Below are 6,115 nucleotides of genomic sequence, written 5' to 3' on the forward strand. Positions count from 1 at the left end.
AACTATATGGAAATCTATCCGAAAACGCCATGTGGGAATCCATCTGGGAATCCAGGCTAGTTTCCCATATGGATTTTTTTGATAGGGCTATTTAAAAAATTCACATGAGTTTATATGGGAATCCACATAGGAAAGTATAGATTCGTATAGGAATCCACATAGGAACCTGTGGATTAGGGTGGCGCAAAAAAACTGACTATTTTTTTTTGAGTCTCGAGTAAAAAAATGTTAGTTTTTGATGTTTTGAGAGCTCTCTCCAAAGGACAGCTTAAAAATAAATTTTTAAGATGTCACTCCAAATTTTTTTAAATTTCAAAAATCGTCAAAAATCGAATTTTTTTTTTTTATTTTTTTCTCGTTACGGTATAATTTTATAGACTAAAAAAAAATAAGTTTCTGAAAATTTCAGTTCAAAATTTGAATTTTGAAAGGTCGCTCATAATTTTTTTCAATTTATTAGTGCATTAGTTTAGATTTTTTCGAGCGACCTTTTACTATTCAAATTAAAATTCCATGCATTTTTTTTTTTTATTTAGTACAATAATCGATAAAAATACATCACGAGGTGAACTAAAAATCAAGCACAACATAGAAAATATAATTTTTTTTTAATTTAATAATTTTATTTAATCAACTGCCAGGCGTGGGTTCGAATCCCAAGCTGGTCTTATAAACCATCTTTGTTGAGATTTTACCTTGCCGCGTAAGTTAAAATTTTTTCAAACTAAAAAGACCTCAACGTACCACTCCCAACACTTAAAGTCGGCGACATGACTAATTACAGAAAAAAAAAAAAATTATGAGCGACCTTTCAAAATTTAAATTTTGAACTGAAACTTTCAGAAACTTATTTTTTTTTGGTCTATAAAATTATACCGTAACGAGAAAAAAAATTAAAAAAAAAATTCAATTTTTGACGATTTTTGAAATTTTAAAAAATTTGGAGTGACCTCTTAAAAATTTTTTTTTAAGCTGTCCTTTGGTGAGGGCTCTTAAAACATCAAAAACTAACATTTTTTCACTTGAGACTCAAAAAAAAAAATAGTCGATTTTTTTGCGCCACGCTACTGTGGATACATGGATTCATATATGGGAAATCCACATAGGAAATATGAATTTCTATAGGAATCCACATAGGAACCTGTAGGTTGATGGATTCCTGTATGGGAAATCCACATCGGAAGTATGGATTTCTATAGTGAATTTATATAAGTGGAACAAACACAGACCTTGTAAGAACATGACTTAGGCCAGTAAGTAGCGTAGAAGACTGTCAACCATGAGGTACCGGGTTCAAGTCCATCAGACGCCAGCAGTTTTTTCATTAGATAAAATTACAAAATCCCTTTTTGAGAATTTATTTCAATCAATAATTAATTAATAGCAAGTACTTCATAATTATTTTTAATCTTTTAAATAAATTTTTTTTCGCCTGATTAATATGGGAAACTATGTAGGATCCTACCTTGGATTCCTATATAGGAAACCATATGGGAATCTATCCGAAAACGCCATGTAGGGATCCAGGCTGGTTTTTCATATAGATTTTCTATTATAAAACAGAAAAATAAATTTAGATTGAATAAAAAGTCCTCAGAGACGTTTTATTGCTCAGAGATTAAATAACGAGAGCCCTCACTCTTAAAATGAATTATCGAGGTTCTAATGGACCGGAAATTATCGGATTTTCCTCGTTACAATTCATATAAATCCTTTTGTCATTTTTACTCAGCTTTATAATGCGCTCGTCAATTATATACTTTACCAAGTTAAACATAGTTCTTTTAATTCACTAATTATTATTATTATTATTATTATTATTATTATCCGTCGGATAAAAATAGAACTTGTGATTAAAAAATGAACTAACATTGTGAATTTCTGGAGTCTGGAGGTGACTGTGTTTGATTGGACGTAAATAAATCAGTATGACGAACGACTGGAAGCTCCTCGCTGGTTTAATTTGACAGACCCTAGCGTTAGCTTAATTACATTCCATACAATTCTCATTGCAATGTCTTCAGTCCGAGTTATGCCTCTGTGGTAATTTGCTCCTTGATTATTGAATTCAATGTTTTCCTTAGAAAATTCATATCTTTCATTTTGATTTTTTCTTTCTAGCTCTTGATGGATAATTTTATCTTACAACTGACATCTCCTGTTATTTCCACGACAAAGAGTATACAAGTGTGTCCTACTCAAGTATCTGGGGGGCTTTATGCTTCGTCAGGACTATGCTAATGCAAGGACTTGTATACTTGTCTCTTGTCACTCTTATATTTTCGAAATTGCATTACCAGCAGATTTCATATATATTTATATATAAGAAACGCTATTCGGCTGGATTTGATATGGAAAAGTGGATTTCTTTAATAAAGAAGAAATAATAATGATGAATTATTTTTACTACCCTATCAAAAAATACAATATGAGAAACCAGCCTGGATTCCCAGATGGATTCCCATATGGTTTCCTATATAGGAATCTAGAGTAGAATTCTACATAGATTCCCATATTAATCATTGCGAAAAAAAAATTTATTTAAAAAATTTAAAATCATTATGAAGTAATAGCTATTAATTAATTATTAATTGAAATAAATTCTGAAAAAAGGATTTTGTAATTTTATCTAATGAAAAAACTGCTGGCGTCGGATGGACTTGAACCCGGTACCGCATGGTTGACAGTATTCTACGCTACTCACTGGCCTAAGTCACGTTCTTACAAGGTCTATGTTTATTCCACTTATATAAATTCACTATAGGAATTCATACTTCCGATGTGGATTTCCCATACGAGGAATCCATCAACCCACAGGCGCTTAAAATTGCACCAATGATGTTTTGAGCTCTTCGAGCTTAAAAATACAATTTATGGTTATTTTGAGCTCTCCGAGCTCAAAGAGATTGCTCTATGCTTTTGAGCTCTTCGGCTCAAAAAGTCTGATAGAGATTTGATAAGACACTATTTTTTGAATTTTTAAATAGCAATAACTTTTGAATGAATAAATCGATTTTCACGCAGTTGGCAGCATTCGACGCAGTTTTTCAAGCCTCACAAAGAAACTCAAATTTTAAATTGATCGCGCTAGGAATTTCGGAGTTATTCCGAAAAAACACTTTTTTCAGTTTTCTTTCGTTCACGATATCTCTCGAACGAATCAACCGATTTTGACCGAACTGGTGGCGATCGACATGGTTTTTTGAGGTTAAGAGCTGATTAGTTTTTGGAATTGAACCATCAAGCCGTTTAAAAGTTATTCCGAAAAAACCACATTTGAAAAAAATTTTTTTTTCAGTTTTTTGAAAATTATAATTGCGGTCCCTCCTCCCCTTTATCCCCTTTATCCTTTATTTCCCCAGTTCCAAAATTTGTCTTTAATGACAAATTTAGCTATAAATTATGGCTCTTTACCGTAAGATGGACGGTGGTGTTTATTACTCGGTAGGTCTTATTAGGTGACGGAATGGTAGTTACGGACAATGTCTCGGATAGCTTAACTGGTAGAGCCTTTGGCGCGTAACCAAATGATCCGGGTTCGAGTCCCGGTCTGGGCTGTCTGAATTATTTTTTCGGTTACCGAAAAATTCCTACTCAGTAAGGTCCCTCCTCCCCCCTTTATCCTTTATTTCCCCAGTTCCCAAATTTGTCTTTAATGACAAATTTAGCTATAAATTATGGCTAATTCAAAAGTTATAAGCGATTCACATACTTTCACACACACACACACACACACACACACACACACACACACCGTGACAACCTCACGGGGATAGTCAGGGAAGCTTCCTGTGACCTTAAAACGTCGAGATCTGATGAAAACTCGGTTTTTGCAAAACGGGGTGAAAACAATAACTTCCCGATTTTTGAAAATCTTCGATTTTCTTAGCGGGAAGTTAAAAATTTTTTAATGCGCCCTTTTAGCATGGATCCCTACTAACCTGTAGCTATGCGCCCTTTTTGCATTAGTCACGCGATATGCTTTGTAATATTACTATACCCGATTGTAATTTTAAATAAATGTTTTGCCTATTAGCTTCCAATAAATTACCCAATGCACATTAATCTATGTTTTATTATAAAATCCAATTTTCTCTTTTCAAATTTATCCATTTTATCTTTCAAATGAGTTTAGAATAGATATTAAAAGTTAGAGCGTGTAAAACAGAATAACTAACAAGTACTCCGACATAGTACTACTATACGTAGCATCGAGAGTAAAGGAGCATGTTCATCAGAGCCTGTGACACTTTGGATGCCCTAACGCGTCAGGCGTTAAGGCTTTTCAGTTCAGATAGTGGTATGTATCTATAATACCACATAGCAGAGGCTTTGACCGTTCAAGCGGTTCTGCATCGAGTTTACTCGTTCGCCAACATTTTATCTTCCTGTGTGTTTTATAATAACTCCATTGAACCTTTGCTTTTCGAATCATATTTTATCGGTAAAACCTCACTCGCCAAATATCTTTTAAATACAACAAAGAGAATTGTCGGTACCATAGTCGGCTAGAAAAGTAAATCAATACTTTTATTTCTTCGCTCAAATACTTCAAATACTTGCGGAAAATTAAATTGTTTCAAAAAAATAAAAAACAAAATTAATCTTGAATGTTAAAGGATAAAAAAAAAATACCTAGGTGAGTCTCGAGGGCTTGTAAGTCGCTGAGGAAATGATCTTAACGAGATGAGTTGATTCTTGACGACTAAATTACGTAAAACAATTACGGAGAAAAAGAAGAAAGACTCTAACGTCCTAATCGACTTATTCAATTTCTTTTTATTGTATTTATATTTACTTAAAACAGAAAAGAATGAATTTTTATGGTCTTGAAATGCAGTTTTAAAGATGTAAGCAGGATTGCGCCGAAAGTTCTTGACCGATCTTTATGAAACTTAGTGGACTTATTCTATGAATCAATACCGAGGTACAGTTTGAAGATGAGCTAAATCCGCCGGTTAGTTTACGAGTTGTGGCTGTTTTAAACATTTATTTCATTTTAGAAAAATTTCGAATTTTTACTATTTTATCGAAATTATTTTTCACCCGTTAAAGATACTTCAAATCTATTTAATTTATCTGAAAGTTTACATAATTATCTTCAATTAAAGGTATTATTCGTCGACTTTTGATGAGTTGTTTAAATTTATTTGGTGACTTTGAAAATTCAACAAAATTTATCAATAAATGTTTTCTGGGCGTTTAATAGGTTTTTTTTAGTGAAATTTAGCATCATTGCAAATGTCTTGATTTAAATTGGTGCCTTTACAGGTTTCATATCATTCTCACCGATATTCAATTTAATATGATAAGTATTTAGGCTGCATTCGAAAATTCTCTATCTCTATATACATAATTAAGAAATGACCTTGTATCTTGTGAACTAATGACATTTTTAAAGAAATAAGCTCACCCTGACATTACACACATCGAGACCTTTCATTTGAGTACCCACATCAATTTTTCATATATTTTATATATTTATATATATTACATATATGTATATGTGAAAATATATCAAAATTTAATGTCATTAAATTAAAAATTATTTTTAAAAAATTGCATTTTTTTTCATTTTTAAAAGTTTTTTACCATAATTTTTATTATAAAAATTTTTAAAATTATTAAATATATGCTAAAATAATTTTCATTAATTAAGAAATGACCTTGTATCTTGTGAACTAATGACATTTTTAAAGAAATAAGCTCACCCTGACATTACACACATCGAGACCTTTCATTTGAGTACCCACATCAATTTTTCATATATTTTATATATTTATATATATTACATATATGTATATGTGAAAAATGAATCACAAATGCATGTAGGTACTCAAATGAAAGCTCTTGATGAGTGTAACTTCAGGATGAGCTTATATCTTTAAAATATATGTTATATATATGTATATATAAAAATATATCAAAAATTTAATGTCATTAAATTAAAAAAATTATTCTTAAAAAATAGCATTTTTTCATTTTTAAAAAGTTTTTTTACCATAATTCTTTTGTTATAAAATTTTTAAAATTATTAAATATATGCTAAATTAATTTTCATTAATTAAGAAATGACCTTGTATCTTGTGAACTATTGAAATTTTTAAAGATATAA

The 6,115-nt window shown here is 30.9% G+C and overlaps 1 long non-coding RNA gene across 1 annotated transcript in view; it reads right to left on the reverse strand.

Moving 5' to 3' along the window:
- Positions 1–6,115, reverse strand: part of LOC123263646 — a 342,430-nt gene that overhangs the window by 305,914 nt on the left and 30,401 nt on the right. The gene's annotated exons all lie outside the window — the stretch shown is intronic.

This window comes from Cotesia glomerata, linkage group LG4 (genome assembly GCF_020080835.1).
Source record: "Cotesia glomerata isolate CgM1 linkage group LG4, MPM_Cglom_v2.3, whole genome shotgun sequence".
In the NCBI taxonomy this organism is placed as follows: domain Eukaryota; kingdom Metazoa; phylum Arthropoda; class Insecta; order Hymenoptera; family Braconidae; genus Cotesia; species Cotesia glomerata.